This window comes from Patagioenas fasciata, chromosome 1, assembly GCF_037038585.1.
Source record: "Patagioenas fasciata isolate bPatFas1 chromosome 1, bPatFas1.hap1, whole genome shotgun sequence".
In the NCBI taxonomy this organism is placed as follows: Eukaryota; Metazoa; Chordata; class Aves; order Columbiformes; family Columbidae; genus Patagioenas; species Patagioenas fasciata.
In genome coordinates, this window is record NC_092520.1 from 65693137 (window position 1) to 65710399 (window position 17263).

The 17263-nt window shown below is 45.1% G+C and overlaps 1 protein-coding gene across 2 annotated transcripts in view; it reads right to left on the bottom strand.

Moving 5' to 3' along the window:
- Positions 1–17263, bottom strand: part of LIMS1 (LIM zinc finger domain containing 1) — an 88369-nt gene that overhangs the window by 47971 nt on the left and 23135 nt on the right. Inside the window, exon 1 of one of the 2 annotated variants that reach the window (XM_065829562.2) lies at positions 3124–3180. The exons of the other annotated variant lie outside the window; for it this stretch is intronic. The gene's annotated coding sequence lies outside the window, so the exon portion shown is untranslated. Of the gene's footprint in view, positions 1–3123; positions 3181–17263 lie in introns of those variants that run through there. 2 annotated transcript variants of the gene reach the window in all.

The window sequence follows — 17263 nt, forward strand, 5'->3', positions numbered from 1 at the left end:
AACCTGACGTCCACAGAGGACACACAGGACATGCCTCCAGGCAGAACTTGTCCCCAGCTCTGCTCATAAAGCAGCACAGCTCCAGGTCACCTACAAGTGTAACCTCATCTAGGTGTTCCTGCTCTGGCAGGGGGATTGGACTAGATGATCTTTCAAGGTCCCTTCCAATCTTCTGTGATTCTGTGAAGTACAAATTAACCCAACAGCATTTTCCACTGCCAGTGCTTAATAACATGCCTTTTGGCCTGCTATCGGTTACAAAGAAAAAATTACAAAGATACAGTTTTCCTGTGTCGTGCAATCCACTTAAAGGCAGCTTTCTTCCATGTAAGTATTAGCTTGGACAGAAGGAACCAAAATTTTTTTTTAAATTTTAATATTTTTAATTGCTAATATCTAATCCTCATAATCCTCATTTTACCACTCACTGACAATAACAGTTACAAAGTATGATTGTATAGTTTATAAAGGAATTCAAGAAAATTGATTTTTTTTTATTGGTCACTCAGAAGGATACTTACTGTCTGTTTATTGACAGACATAACTTAAAAGCAAATACATCATGTGAAAACATGACTACTTGCCCTCCATGCTCCCAGCTGTGAAACTGAGCAGGGCCAGTCCCAGATCTACAGCAGTGTTTAAATGAGAAACCGATGTGCTGATTCCAGACATGACATTTGTGCTGGCATTTGACAGTGACCCTAAAGGTAATGCAGAAATCTTCTCTATTCAGATATTTAAAACTGTACTTAGTGTACTGTAGTGTATTTATCCACAACATTCAATGCATGTTGGTGAAGTCTGGTGCACAATATCGTGCCTTCTCACAAGATTTTTGGCAGTCAATGCACAAGCATCTCGTTAATCCTTCTTATCTCCTTTCACCATAGGCACCAAGTAATGCTACACTGTACCAACAGAGCCTCATTTTGCTTTCCCTTCTCCACCATGTCTCTCTACATCCTGCTTCTTGCTCATTCTATTTCTGTCTTCAGGCCACTTAACACTATCGCTAACCCTCTTCTGTGGACAAATTAACAATGTAAGTTATCTTTCCAAGCTGCTGTTTCCCATACCGCCACATAGTGCTTCCTCATTTGAACTTTTTATCTCTTCCTACAAACACCCTTCAAGCACAAAAACAGTAGCAAAGTAGTATTAAACTTATCACTGGACAGTTATTAACATAGGAGAAAGAATGTGCTATAGCTTTGTCTCTCAAAATAATATGGCAAATGTCAAGGTAAGAGCGGGTTGTTCTTGAGGATGAAGAAAATCGCAATAAACCAGTTGCCATAGAGAATGAAGAGGCCTCACTTGCTATTGCAATGCATGTTATTTCATATATTGCTCATACGCCAGCAGTTCCACTTTTATGGGAAGGCAAGGACAGTTTGTTGATTCATGATGACTGTAAAAGCTGTAAGACTTCATGGAGAATGCCAATAAGAATCTGTTAAAAGGGAACTAGGAAAAAAAAATCATTAACTCTTCAATTAACACATCTTAAAGCACATTTGAGTCATTTAGTAACAAGTTTGGCCTGGCTAAACTATGTTTTTCAGTTTTGTTCACTTTGCTTTAGTAGTTGGTCCTATTCTATTACTAACCCATTTTCCAAAAGGGCTGTGCTGAAAGAAAACTTGTGAACAAAATTACTACTGAGGAGAACAGGACAAGGCCAGCTCCTCAGAGACCAGGCTACTAAGCACTGCCAGACCGCTGTGGCCTGTGGTCGCCCAAAGCAGGTATTAGGGGAACTGCAGCATAGAAGCCACATCAACAGCTCCAGACAAAGTTGAATGGTCCAGCCAAGCCCATCAGCTTGGTCCTGGCACCAGGGCTGCCTACACCAGCAGCCATAGCTCTGCGGTGATGATGAAGCTCCTGAGGTAGAGGAGAGTGGCTAGACCTGCGCTAGGCATCAAATTAAACCAGTGTTGTCAAGCAAAGGTTGACTATGAGAGGGAAACCATCACTTCAGATCCACATTTCCCATAGCATTTTTCTTTGCTCCTCTAGCAGGCCACCATGAACTGGAACAGCAGCCCATGGTCCCCAGGGCTACTCCAAGATGCTCAGCGCTCTGCAGCTTCTGGCCAGGTGTGTGTCTTTCTCCCTGCTTCAGGCAGCTTGGGTAACCCTCTGCAAGGAGAACTTCGATGTGCCCACACTGCCAGGAGCTGGCGAAGAAGACAGACAGTCACACCCTACAGCTGTCTGCCTCACCACCCCGTGAGATCACCATTCCCTCAGCAAAGCAAGCAGAAGGAAACACGTACTCATGCCTCAGCTGTTCCACTTTGCTGCGGGTGTATATACGAGATGACTGAGCTGATTGAGGAGCTCACCAACACGGCAAAGTCTAGTTCCTTTTCTCTCTTTCCGACGCTCTTCCTTCCCCCCACCACCGCACTCTTTCCTCCCCTCAGCTCCACCCTAGCTGCAAGGAGCAGCACCCTCCTTCAGATCATCTCTTGCTCCTGTAAGAGCCCTCTCTCAGCTGATAAAACCTGCCATACCAGCAGAAGTCTGGGCCTCGGGGAGTGGGTTAGTGAATTCAGCTGGGACAGAGCAAGGGACCAGTGAGCACCACACCCAGCACAAGGGAGCAAGATGCAAGCAGCATCTCCCCATTTCAGCAAAAGCGAGATGTTCCCTTCAGCGTGGTCATCCTGTGCTGGGACGACAGGCACAGGACTGGCAGAGGCAGCCCCTCCTGCCAGGTTTGCAGCAGGGGGTAAAGCTGCAGGCTGGGGACCAGGGAGCAGACCATGGCCACGGGTGCACTGGAATGGAGGGGAACTTTGTGAAAACTGGATTTATCATCTTTTCAGGACCTTATGACCCCAGGTCTCACAAGGCTTGCAGTCATCTCTGCCAATTAATCAGAATCAGTAAAACACTGGTAATTAGAAGACGGCTTTCATACACTTCAGAAGTCATCTGCATGCGAGCTGCGTTCCTCCCCCTGCAAATACCAACTTAATTAAAACCCTTGACTCATGCTGCCGTGCAGCCACAGCTCTGAACCGCCGCTTCTCACCTCCCTCCCTTCTTCGCCCCAAACAGCTTTTACAGCTGCCGCCCTCACAGCCACCCCCGCCCGGCAGCACCGACCTGCAGGAGGAGCCCCCGCCCGCAGCCGCTCGCCGAACCCGCCGTGCCCGGGACCCGCGCCGGGGAGCCGGCCTGGCCCCGCCCCCGCAGCCCCGCCCCGGCCCCGCCGCGCCCTCACCGGCAGTCGGAGCCCGAGAGTCGCGATCGGCCGCAGTCGGGCCGCTTCACAGCGTCCCCGGCCCGAATCACAGAATGTCAGGGATTGGAAGGGGCCTCAAAAGATCATCTAGTCCGATCCCCCTGCCGGAGCAGGAACACCTAGATGAGGTTACACAGGAATGTGTCCAGGCGGGGTTTGAATGTCTCCAGAGAAGGAGACTCCACAACCTCCCTGGGCAGCCTGTTCCAGTGCTCTGACACCCTCACTGAGAAGTTTCTTCTCATATTTAAGTGGAACCTCCTGTGTTTCAGTTTGCACCCATTGCCCCTTGTCCTATCATTGGTTGTCACCAAGAAGAGCCTGGCTCCATCCTCATGACACTCACCCTTTACATATTTATAAACATTAATGAGGTCACCCTTCAGTCTCCTCCAAGCTAAAGAGACCCAGCTCCCTCAGCCTTTCCTCATAAGGGAGATGCTCCACTCCCTTAATCATCTTTGTATCTCTGTGCTGGACTCTCTCCAGCAGCTCCCTGTCCTTCTGGAACTGAGGGGCCCAGAACTGGACACATTATTCCAGATGCAAATGTGCTGATGCCTCCTGCCAGGCCAAGCCCTGCCCGTCAGTCTGCCCACAAATTGCCACAAGAGTTGTAGAGGCGCTGCCTGTTTGCAAAAAGGAAAGAGAGGGATGCGGGGAGGAATGTCGCCGGGGTTTCCCTTGCAGTCTAACAGCAAATTCACTTAAATCAAAGTTGGACCTCTGATCTAGCCTCTCTCAAGTTAAGGCAAGAAGTCAAAAATCGCAGCCGTACAAATAAAGAATCAATTTTTTACAACGAGGGTGGTGAAACACTGTCCCAGGTTGCCCAGAGAGGTGGTAGATGCCCCATACCTGGAGACATTCCAGGCCAGGCTGGACGGGGCTCTGAGCAACCTGATCTAGTTGCACCTGTCCCTGATCATTGCAGGGGCTTGGACTAGATGATCTTTGAAGGTCCCTTCCAACCCAAACTATTCTGTGATTCTATGAAATGGCACCAATAAATAAAATCTGCTCTCAGCTGACAAGAGGACAGTCATTTCTCTCCCCTTTCAATATTTAAACACAACTTTTGAAAAGGTGCTATTGCTACATCTGATACAGGCCCAGAGTGATGCTCCGGGATGAACTGCACTGTTTGTTTGAGGGCCTTCACCAGAGAGTGATGGGGAACATGAGCTCTGTGGCCAGATTTGCTCCCCTTACTGAGTGTCCACTCCTGGGCCCAGCAGCACCAGCAGGCTGAGCGGAGCAGGAGCAGATCATCAGCACTCGAGTACCAGGCACAAGCACACAACACACCTACTGCGCTGTGGGACCAGAGTCACAGCAGCTGATCGGAGGAAGTGTTTGATGTTGGGAGCTGTCAAAAGCTTCCTCTCCTCTAATGTGCTTAAGAATAACAGCAGAAAGGCTTGACCTTTCCACCAGTGTACTTCTGGAAGAAGTGAAAGTGACATTTCTCTAGTTTAGCAGTTAAACAATGGAATTTGCTCCAAAATCCATAAATGCTACTCCCAGGTTATTTTTTGAATCCGAAAAGACATTAATGTTTATCTGCTGTGAGTCTGCTCATTGTCCTGGTTACCATTATAATTTCACCTGCAGAGTCCAAAGCTGCACTGACCAGATCCGAACCCCAGGATCCTCATGGCCAGAAAGGGAGGACATCATCCCTGCTGTTCTACACATCCTCCTCCTCCTCCTCTGCAGTTCCCGTGACAGGCAAAGACAAACAGGAGGGCTACCCATTGCCCAGCGTGGCTAGATGGTTCCTTGCAGTCTGCACCCTGACATGGGGGGACGTGCACACCCTGTTGCATGCAGGGTGCCCAGCACAGCCGTGGGCACTTCTTATCCCAAACTGACACATGCTCATCAAGGACATGTCAGGGCACGGGTCCCATTTGGGATCTCTGACTTCATCTGCCTACTGCGCTGTATGCAACTCCTTTCTGGCAGAAGAGCACATGGAAGGAAGAAATGCTGTTTTGGAGAAAAACGTGACCGTAATTCCTGGGTAAGGCTATTATATTCCTCCTGTTTCACTTACAGAGACTACAGATACATTAACTCACAACTAAAATAGATTTGCCATCCACGGAGGCAACCCTGTTACTAGATTTCAGTAAAGCAGCACACACCAGCCAGTGGCTGCTGCATTCTTTCCAATCTTCTTCAAGTACTTTAGTTTCAACAAGGCCTCTCTGTTACCCTCCTCTGGCAGGACAACGGCTCTCAGGCTTTTTCAGAAATGAACATACAGTCTCTTCAAAAAAATCTAGGTCGACCCTCCTTTATATTTTACATATAACGTTTCCGAAACAAGATCTGTTTTTCTGTACAAGCACATCATAAGATATGCTAAGTCTTTTCAATACATCTGCCAAATGGCCCAGGTCACAGCCATTTGGATTCTCTGTCATGAATACCACTCTTAGCACTTCTCTCTGTGACATTTCAGCTTCTTCATCATGGACCCTCTCTCCAGCCTGCCAAGATCATTTTGAATTTATCTCCTGTGCGCCCCAAGGCTCCTCAAAGTTAAGGATACACACAAGCTATATAAGCCAACCTTAAGCTCTAGCATCCAGGTTACTGAGAGAGTTAATGAATGCAAGTGGGAAAGAAGGAATTCCTGCAAGGGCCTGTCAAGAAGGTCCAGGTAGCAGAGGTTCTGTTGGTGTCTTTGTGTCAAAACACGAATTCCTGACCAAATGCTTCTTTTCAAGCAGCTGCACACCTCCCTTCTGGCAAATTCACCTAGACTATTATTTCCAGATTGCTATGTGCTTCTCTCAAACAAGGCAAACAGCAGTGAAACCTACCACTGAGTCCAAACATCTTGCAAGGGGATGATGAAGGAATGGGAGGAGGTAGCTGCAGCACTTCTGTGAATAGTCCAGGACAGTAACAAACCAGTGGCAAGAGAGGAGGGGTGGATAGACAGAGAAAGAGAAGCTGCAGGGCTTGTGCTCCAACAAGGTTAATCACAGTGGCTCTAGTTCTAGAGCCTCTCTTGTTTGCTTGTGAAATTTTCTGTGAGACAGCATGAGCAGATCCACCTTATTCATTCCCTCCCTTCTGTTTACAAGGCATGCTCACCTGTCAGAGTTGGAAAACTAGCTGCTTTGAAACAATCTGTTCTTAAAAAATCTACATAGCATTTTTAATGCTGTACTACTCAGTAAGTGCTTCTTTATTGACCGTTAGTTGCATTCATGCCTTGCTAGGGATCAAAGTTAGGCTGACTGAGCTTTAATTCTCCAGCAGCCTATTTTTGCCACCATTTCAAATACAAATACTGTGTTCATTCTTCTGCATGTCTTCAGGGGCCTCTTACATGAGCTCTGAAAAAGCATCCGTAATGAGCATTACAGCAGTCTCTGAACCATTCAGTGCTACTGCTGGCATTGTGCGCATAGTATTAAGCCAAAATATTACGGAAATTGTATCACAGTGTTTGACATTAATGTTAAGAAAAGCATTCTTCTTCACCATTATTACTGCATGTTATTATCTTTAAGCATTAAACAGGAACAGTGACAGCCAGGGGAAAATAAACAACAAGCAAACGGGAAGGCTATGCTTGTGGAGTGGTACAAAAGGACCAAAAGAGAAATCTCCCATGAGAAATTATTTACACGTTGCAGCCTGGTTCTGGCTCCATTCACCACCAGAGTTTCATTAACAGTCTCCCTCATCCCTGGGGTTATGTGAAAGGGGAAATGAGATAACGCCCAACCCGTCATTCTTACAGCACACCAGCCCTTTGAACAGCACTCTGCAGTCACAGTCTGACTAACACCATCGGTAGCAGCTTTCCTCCCAGACTGGCTGGCAGTGAATCAGGGATCTCCCTCCCAGGCACGCTGCTGCAGACCTGGGGCCAGCTGGCTGCTGGTGGCCGCCCTCCCTCCCTCCGAGCTCTGGACTCTCCCTGAGCCCTGCTGCAAGCGCCAATTCAAGAAACCCTTCCACTTCCAATAGGACCCTTTTTGGTCCCTGCTGTCTCACCTGTCAGGAGTCAGGGATATAAATTATTTCTTTCCCTCACCTCCTTCCAGCAACACCAAATAGCTTTGGATTGTTTGCCAGTGTCTCACCAGGGCACTGCAAGGGCTTGCCCTGCTCCCTGGCCTTTGCAAGACGATGGCAGCAGCTCGGCTTGTGATGAAAGCCAGCACACTCACGGCATCAGGGGACATTCACTTTGTCTATGAAGCTCACATCCACCTCACGGTTCTCTGTCTGAAGGGTCAGTTGAGGTAACGCCTGGTCTGAACTTGCACACTTGATCAGAGCTAGACCATGCAGCAGAAGAGAGCTGGGGCATAAACACCTGCCCCAACGTGAGTGAAAACTCAGGAAAACCCACTTGCTGCAAAGACTGGATTTATTTCAAGAGCAGTTTGCTTGATGTCCAGATTGAGAAGCTGCACGGAACTACTTTATCCGTGGCAATCCTCCGTCCAGCTACAAACTTCTGGGTTACTGATCAACTGTACCATTCAAAAATTATAAATGAAAAGGTTCACATTTAACAACAGCACTAGAACAATACATTTAGGTAGTAGCAGAGGGAAAAACAAGTCATTACATATCAGACCAGTAAAGATGAGCTCAGTGAAACAGCTTAATTCTTTGGAGGGGAAAATAAAGTGAGTCACCCTTTAAAATTTCAAGTGTTCTTGATACAATCTCTCACAAGACTGCAAAGTACTGTAAAGACTCAGAAGGAGACTGCGGGCGTTCAGATTCAAATATCCCACCTACGAGTAACTGTTTTGATTATTGGATTTCATTCACATTATCAGCTGGGTCCTCGGTTTTAATAAATCTGTGTTTCAACATGAAACTACCTTGAAGTATTTCATTACATAATGGTTGCCATATTTGCATACTGCAGAAGCAACAGAAATTACTACCACATATGTAAAGCACTGACAACTTCTGCGCTCATCATCCGTCCTCCCACCTGATCCACCATGCTGCTTTCGTCTCCCGCCCTTCTCACACCCTGTTTTGGGAGATGGAGAAAACTAAGACTGCAAAGACCTATAGAAGAATTCATCTTCTCCAAGCAGAGGGTCTTCCAAACCAACTGGAAATACACGCAACATTGCTTTCTGAAGGCCATGACAGCTTGAGGTATGTGTAGATGAGGTTCTTAGGGACATGATTTAGAGGTGGACTTGGCAGTGTTGGGTTAATGGTTGGACCCTATGATCTTAAACATTTTTTCCAACCAAAATGATTCTATGATTCATGGGACAGCCCTTTCTAGTCCACATGTCTTCCTTGCATGTCAGTGCAGTATCCTCAAGAACTCCTCCACCCCTTCAGGTCAACAGTACTGGGGCCATGCATCTGCAGAAATCATCCCAGCATCTTGTCCAGCTCCCCTAACATCACCTGGCTGGATCGCTGCTCCCTGCTGTCAAGGGTTAGATTGCGGGGTGACAATCAAACCCTGGCAGATGTATTGTTAACCTCCTCTCCCCCCACTTCTCCCTTTTGCCCCTCCCTCTCCCCCCTTCCCACTCAGGACAGGCGATCGGGAGGGAAAGAAGGACAGAGAGAAGAGAGCTGGAAAAATTAAAGATGTTTTACTAATGCTACTAATAAGAATAGAGAAAATAATACAAAATATACAAAACCAATCTTGTAAGTCTCAGCAACTGCAGAGCCAGCACCCAAAGTCCTGGATTAGACTCTGTAGCCAACCGGAGCTGGATTCAGTCTCTCACTGGGCCTCAGTTCGCAGGGACAACCAGCAAGGTCCTCTCCTAATGTCAGCCATGAGGAAAAAGGAAAAGGGAAAGAGAGTGACATCCTCATGTTCTCCCACTTTTATATGAAGTATTTACGTGAATGGAATGTTATACACCGTTGGTCAGTCTCTCGGTCATCAGTTTCTCGTTGCCCCTCTCGCGAGATGTCCATTCGTACTTATCAATAAGTTTGCACTCCATTGCTAGGTTTACCAAAACATGTGTCTGGTTCTCCAGGAAAATGCAGCTAACATGAAGGCTTTAGCTGACAGGCAAAATTCACTAAAAAAGAAACTTGTTTTTTAACAAAACCAGGACACCTGCCCACCCTCTCCTCCTTCCTCAGCACCCTCCACCTCTCACCCACTGGCTCATCCAGGGACTTACTGTCCGTATCAGTGCTTTGACAGTAGTAGAGCTGGAAGGTGCAGCAACACATGCAGCAAGAGAGAGGCAGGAGTGTGTGCTGTGTGTTTAAGCTGTTAAGAAGCAAAATGATACCCTTCAGAAGATAAAAAACTTATCTGTAATCATTCACCATTAAAGTCTTGTGTTTGACATTAGAAGCATAAAGTTTTGACATAATAGCTACTGGCAATCACTGAGAGTACCAGTTTGTAGAAAGTCAGTACACATACTGCACATATTTTAAAGCTCTTGGAATTAATTCTGTTTTATGTGACAGTAGCTATGCAATAACTTTCCAAGCTGGCACCATCATCTGACTCCCCGCCCCCCCTCAAAAAATGGGCACACTTGACAGCACAGCAGGGCATACCTGCAGGATAACCTAAGGTACTACTCCATTCTGCTGGCTGTAACAAAAGCAATCATTAAGAGGACACAAAAATATGTTCATGATAAATCAAGTTTAATTGCCTGGCTGCTTAGTACTGAGTAATAAATTATAATGAATTAATTTACCATCAATGTGTTTTTGTTTCTGCAATTCCACCTATGAAATATTAAACACTCTGTAACTCCAGAATTTTATTCCTCTTGCAGTTTTACCTGATTTTGCTTATTTTGGGTAGGAAGAAGAGGGTGTCAAGGCAGAGACCCATTCCCCAGATGATTAAGCTCTTCACATATTAGTCCACCACTGGCTGCTTCCCTCAACTGTGTACAGATATGGCTCCAGTGTTTGAACATCTCGTGGTCCTTAAACTATTTGCCCTCAAGCACTCCTGTAAGACTGGGAGGTGATGCAGGGCTCAAGGTGGTAGCCATGGAGCTGAGACAGAGACAAAACCACTTACAGTCCAGGAACAAGAGAGGGTGCAGAACAGGGAACCAAATCATGCTCCAGGCTTGCATCCTCCCCTCAGAGCACCTGAAGCCTGGATGTATGCCCTTGCAGAAAGGCTGTTCAGTTAAAAAGGGGAAAAAAAGAAAACCAATTGTTTACAAAGGCCCTCAAGCTCATGAGCAAAGCATTCATTAGCAGCACAGTCCCACCTTAGCTGGATTTGCAGCCTGTCTGCCAGTCAGACTGGGGGGCTCTTGCATTTAAGACCCTGAAAGCGCTGGTTGGGGACTCAGCTAGAAAAGACATGTCCATTTGTCTGTCTTTCCCACTTCTTTTCCCTATTCCTTGGCCTGAGTGTTTACACCAGGAGTTGCTAAGGGGAGCAAATCACTTTCCCTGTGCCGGACACCCACCTGGGTGCCCATGCTGTGGCCATGAGCATGAACCCACCTTCCTAATTCCACATAGGGTGAATTTGGGTTCACCCAAAGCTTGTCCAGATGCTGCCAGGAGCAGGATCCCACTGCCATGCCCATCATCCTCCAAAGGGCCTTGGCAGGATCCCCTTTTTCATTTTTGGAGACAGAAGGAGCAGCGGCATGGGAGGAATCCAGGCCCAGAGACACAGCGGGGGCCAACCTGAGTCACTCTACCTCCATCTTTGCTGCTCCCCACCAGCCCTGCAAATTTTGGCACCCTGCTCACTCCCCTCCACATCAGTCATCCTGCTGCCCAGCTGTGCCCCTTTGCCTTTCTTTCTCTTAACCGACCTCAATAGATTAAGCATCAGATACCAGGCGTTTCACTTTAGGAAAAGAAAACAGCTCTTTTGCTTGCACTGGGAAACCAAACAGCTCCCACTCAAATAAAAAGGAAAAAAATCACATGGATGCATTTCATTTAATTGCATTGGTGAGGTGGGCAGCAAGCACGCTTCCCTTTCAGCCAGACCCAGTCGTTTATATTTTCTGTTGGAGAAGGGGTCATATTCAGCTGAGTTACTGGAGGGATTAATTTCATTACACAGTGCCTAAAAGCTGGGAAGGAGCTGTATTTGTGCAGGGCTGAATTTAGCAGAGACATATCAGGGGGCAAATAAGGGGAAAAAAGATTTTTCCATCTGCTAGAGAAGTGGTCTCCAAACTATTTTGATCATGTACCCCTTATTAGTAAAACCTTTTGAGTGTGCACCCCCAATACACATATATTTATGTATATTTCTAAATTATGTGTATGTACTACTGAAGTTCTAATATTTTCTTCCCGTATTTCAATGCATCATCCTGTGCATGCACACCCCTTTGGAAACTGCTGTGCCAGATAACATGGCGACAGTGGCCGCTTGGTACCAGAAGCTGGACAAGTATCAACAGCTAGCAGACAACTGCTGAAATTCAGGCACTCAGTCCAATACCAGCTGAAGAGATTTACAGACAAATGATGAACAGATAGCAGATGAAGAATAGAACGGGGTAGCGGGAGGTTGCACCTTGGCATGGCCTCTAGTACCCTTTTTCCTTCCACCTCATCTTCTCCAAAATGCTCATCCAAGGAAAGCTGTCCCCAAACTGCCCCTCCACAGCCTGCTCTCCTTGGCAGGGACTAAAATAAGGATTACATTAAGTTCTACCCTTCTGCAGCTATACCTGCTCAGGAAGCCACCACAATCAAAAATGCTGCTTGTGGTGTCTGCTGGGGGAAGGTTAATGGCAAAAATGAAGGGCATGCAAAGAGACAGAGAGCAAGTGCATCTCTTCACACATGAAGAGTGCCATGATTTAAGATCTGTTCCAAACTGACTACAATAAACTGGGATAGCCACCCTTGTTTGGATTTAGAAGAGATGAATTTTTAGGTTTAACTTTAAGGATGATCCCATACACAACTCTACACTGATTTAAGAGGGATATGTAAACACTACTGCCACCTGTCCCCTGCTACCAGCCCATCATGCAGGCCCTTATGCCAGTACCACCATCAAATACTCCTGGGCAACTTACAGGTAGCACGCATCTCAGGAAGGAAAAAGAAAACAAAAAGAAACATAGACAAAAGAAAAAACAGCACAAGGCTTCTTTGGAGTAAGAGGGTGTGGTATTTCTCAGAATTTTTTTCCCTTAAAAGTAATTTTTAAAGTCCCTCCGGACACACACCCTTCATGAAAGAATGTGAAGAAGGAACATTCACAGGGATTCCAGAAGAGATCTAAATATGGGTTGCATATGAAGTGTGTTATGCATATAATGACCATGTTCGGATAAAGAATTACTGTCATGATGTATCCTTAACAAGCAGTTAAAAACTGAGGTCAGTACTAAGCTGCAGTGTTTTTTTGGCACTTCATTTGTGCTTCCTCTGACAACAGGCATTCCCTATTCCTACTTTCATTTACTGCTATAAAAATAGCAAATCATGAAGTTCAGTAATACATCACGTATTCAGCATATAATTAAATATAAATATGAATATTAATATCAGGTGTGAGGTAAGGTACAGACCAATTTTATTTGTGTGAAAAATAGGGCAACCATAAAAGAATAAGGACAGTACAAGAACTCAGAGTTACATGCTTATTTTTTCCCTTAATTAATTCTCTTACGCTAAGTTACACGTTTATAATAATGATAGGAACAGATAAGAAAAACTTAAGCTCTAGAAGGAAATGTGCTTTAACTTGGAAGTTCTATAAACACTCAAAACCTATGAAGAACCCATTAGAAAATACTGCTGCCATACATGTCGAAAAAAATCTGATACATTTCTTTCAGAATAACCATCACCACCCTAATTTAGACATAAGATTTAGTAGAAGAAATTGAAATCCACAGATGTTGTGCCTAAAAAAGAGTAAACACTAATTTTGTGTACTAGATATTCCAATAACAGAAAGAAATTACTACCAAAATTTTCTTTTGTGCTTTCTAAGTAATACAGAGCGGCAAGGATGCCAAGTTATTTTGAACACAGCCCATAACAGAATTCATTCAGGACATGAAAAAAAGTGCCAGACCCAAGAATCTTTACTACCATTTTTAGATCATGGCAATGCCAGTAACATAGAGTTATCAATCTTGATGTAGAAAAAGAGTGCCAAATAAAATTTTTAAAAGTTACTTTGCTTGTCTAGCAGACACTTTTTCTGGTAGCTCTGCTCTGCTACTGAAAAACGAGGCATCGGTCCAAAGTAAAGAGTAAGCACAGGGGGAAAAAAAATAAAGGTCTTTGAATAATACTCAAAAAAATTTTCCACTAGTTCTTTAAACAGAAAGAAAAAGAGGAAGAAAAGCATTTCCATCCGAAACCACACATGGAAAAACAATTTGGGTTCCTGCAACTTAAGGGGGAAAAAAAATGCAGAGGAAGTTTTTATTCAAAAAAAGGCAATGTAACACAAAACCATGTTTGGCAGCAGGGAGCTCAGCTCAGCTGTGGGAGTCTGCCTCCCCACAGCATCCCCCATGAGCCCCAGTCCCCATCTCACCCCAGGTACCGCTCCATCGCTGTGAGCTGAGGCAATTGGGAGAAAAGCGGAGGCTTTCTGTCGTCTTTCGTTCCCATATAACTGCAAACATAAAAACTGTCCGCCAGACTGCAGCCCATGAAACCTGCTGCTTAATGCTGGCATCTGCGAGAACTGCGGATTTAATAGGCATTTTTGGCTACTTTTTGTTAATGTAAGAGCTTCAAAATATACCAGGAATTTACAGAAATGTGAAAAGACACTTTCCATCCTACATGCTTAAAATGAAAACAAAGACAGGTCAAAAGGAGAATTCAGCAAAAGATGTGATACGTACTCTTGACTTATTTCAAATCTTATCTGTCATGCTGGGCCCATGGCTGCTCTTCTGAGCCATTTCAAGTTAGTTAAAATTTCTCACAGTCATTGCAGAAGAAGCAGTTCGGATGGCATTTACAGGAGCCCGTGTCAGGAGGCTTCTGCCCCCTGTGCAGGAGCAACTGTGGGCACATTTCCCAGCAGGATCGCCCTGGGAAGAGACACCGGCAGGAAGCAGGGACAAAAGCAGCCACGAGCAGGGACAGCTGGGGTGGAAAGAGCTGGTGCAGTATGAGAGGACTTCAAATGACTGAGGGTTGGAGGGAGGAGAAGGTAATTACCAGCCACAGCCTCTAACGGGAAACAATGAAGTTTCATCCTGGAAAGCCCAACATCCCACCAAGCCCCAATATGTTCTGGATTTATTAGTGGTTAGCAGTAAACGCTTGAAAATAAAGCACAAGAATTCCAGGAAATGGATTCAAGACAGTAATGCAGCCAGAATAGATGATATACATCTGTATTAAATAAAATAAATTATGTGAAATGGAAGCGAAACCAAGGGGAGCACCTTCAAAAAGACGGTTGACGAAATGTTTCTGAACTTCTGCTGAAATTAATGTGAATGGCATCAGATGCTCAGCGGTTCCAAAAATGGGACTAGTAACCCAGCGCCTTCTCTTCCTGGAATCATTACAGAAAAGCAGCTTTTAAATTATCCAGATTTAAATTGTCTTAAACTATTCTGCACCTAAAATTTGAAATTAAATCTGATTTCCATGAAATACACCCTCAAAGTTGCCCAGAGTTCCTTTAAATTCTGCTCTCTCCATGTCCTGGCTTTCAGCCTAAAGATGCAACAAGATATTAAAAAAAATATATAAAAAAAAAAAAAATAGACCAGTCCTCAGTTTTAACCACCAGTGCCAGTAACCGTGGAATGGCAATTAGATACTGGAAGTAAGAAGCAAAAGGGAAGAAAGACAAAGAAAAATCTTTCCTTATGGTCAGATTGGTCACAGGATTTCACACCAAATTCCTTTCAGCTATGGAGACCTTCATTAATATGTTATTTGTACTTAGATAAAATACAAGAAAAATGTATGGTTTTAGTAAAATCTTAAAAAAAAAAATTATAAAGGCTACCATGCCAAATAGCACATACCTACCCAAAGGGAGGGGTGAATGTTACTGTGGGATCATGCTACACTACTGTCACCGTCCCAAAGGGGAGCCATGCTTTTGTAGGTTCAGAGCAACATCCTCCACTTGGGGAGCAGGAGGTTGTTTTATCATAGAATCACAGAATGTCAGGGATTGGAAGGGACCTTGAAAGATCATCTAGTCCAATCCCCCTGCCAGAGCAGGAACACCTAGATGAGGTTACACAGGAATGTGTCCGGGCAGGTTTTAAATGTCTCCAGAGAAGGAGATTCCACAACCTCCCTGGGCAGCCTGTTCCAGTGCTCTGGCACCCTCACTGAGAAGTTTCTTCCCAAGTTTAAGTGGAACCTCTTATGTTCCAGCTTAAACCCATTACCCGTTGTCCTACCCTTGTTTGTCACCGAGAAGAGCCTGGCTCCATCCTCATGACACTCACCCTTTGTATATTTGTAAACATTAATAAGGTCTCCTCCAAACTAAAGAGACCCAGCTCCCTCAGTCTTTCCTCCTAAGGGAGATGCTCCACTCCCTTAATCATCTTTGTATCTCTGTGCTGGACTCTCTCCAGCAGTTCCCTGTCCTTCTGGAACTGAGGAGCCCAGAACTGGACACAATATTCGAGAACACAATATTCCTCAGGCCAACATTAATGTATGCTTAGATTGCTCAAAGGCACCTTCCCAAAGAGAATAATTGGTCCAATGAACCTATAACTGAGGGTATAAAAACAAAGGGGTTGTAAAACAGACACCCCTAAGCAACAACAGAGACTGTTTTTCCCTCTAAGGCAGAAGGTAGATACCAGGTCAAGAGCATCTCATTGCTGATGTTTTGAGAAGCAAGACATTTGGCAAAGTAAAGGCTTCCTTTCTTTGCTGCTTGTGTTTGTTTGCTTTTAAGTTCTTTTTTTCCCAAACAACAACAAAAAAAACCAACTTGTACACCATTCCTGGCCTTGCTCTCTGGCTTTCCACAAGCTGCAATCTCCTTGAAACCACAGTTCAGAGACACAGTTTACACACAGCTTCTCAGGCTGGCCCAAACATGCTGCAGCAGCACGATGCTCTGTACCAAGTCACTATTAACTCTCCTATCCAGATCAGATATATTTTTTTAAACATTGGCAGGTGACCTGTCCTAATACAAAAGCTACTAACATAAAGTTATCACCAGTGTTCCCACAGCTGGCATAAACTCTCTGCTGTGTGCTCTACTCAATTCAACAGAAATACCATAAGCACCTGTGCCTGCCCACATTTGTCCCATTGAGCAGCATCGTACACAGAATTAAGCCCAGCCCTAAGCTACACTTAAATTACACACCATGTGTGCCCCTGCACATCACCAGCAATTTTTTTATTTTGGAAACTGAGATAGGAATCAGAGTTGCTTATTGCAGAAATTAAAATCTGCCAATACTTTTAACTGAAATAAAGCATATCTAAAAATGCTACCCTGTACTCCTGTGGTAACTTTTCAGATGTCAAGACCATGCACAACACGCTCTAGCAATTTAAAAGTCTGGATTCCCACCTGGATGACCCGTTGGAAAGCATCACTGTTATAAGCTTCCCTCAGAAAAAAGATTTAGAAGACAGCTAACTTGTAATATGCATGAAGTTAGGTGTTTTATGGGAATTTTTTTCCAGTTATCAGGAAAATCTCTCAAGCAGACACCACTTTTTTCTGGTTAGTTGTTTTCCACTCTTTGGGCATGCTCAGGGAAAGACCAAGTAAGATGTGGCATCCCTCTAGAAGAGCATTGAGGAACTCCTGGATTTACACCCAACCCTATGACCAGCAATGCAGGTGAAACAATGACCAGCACATGGACTTGAAGATGGTCAAGTCACTTCTCAGAAGATCCTTTCCTTCTGTGCTCCCACAGCTAAACCTTGTCCCTCATCACACCTGCGAGGCCGGACCACAAAAGCAGCTCCGTGCTGGACCCACCACTGCCCCTTCAGAGGCAGCAGGACTGAGCTGAGAGCAGAGACCAGGTTGGACCAAGGCACTTCACCACCCTGCTG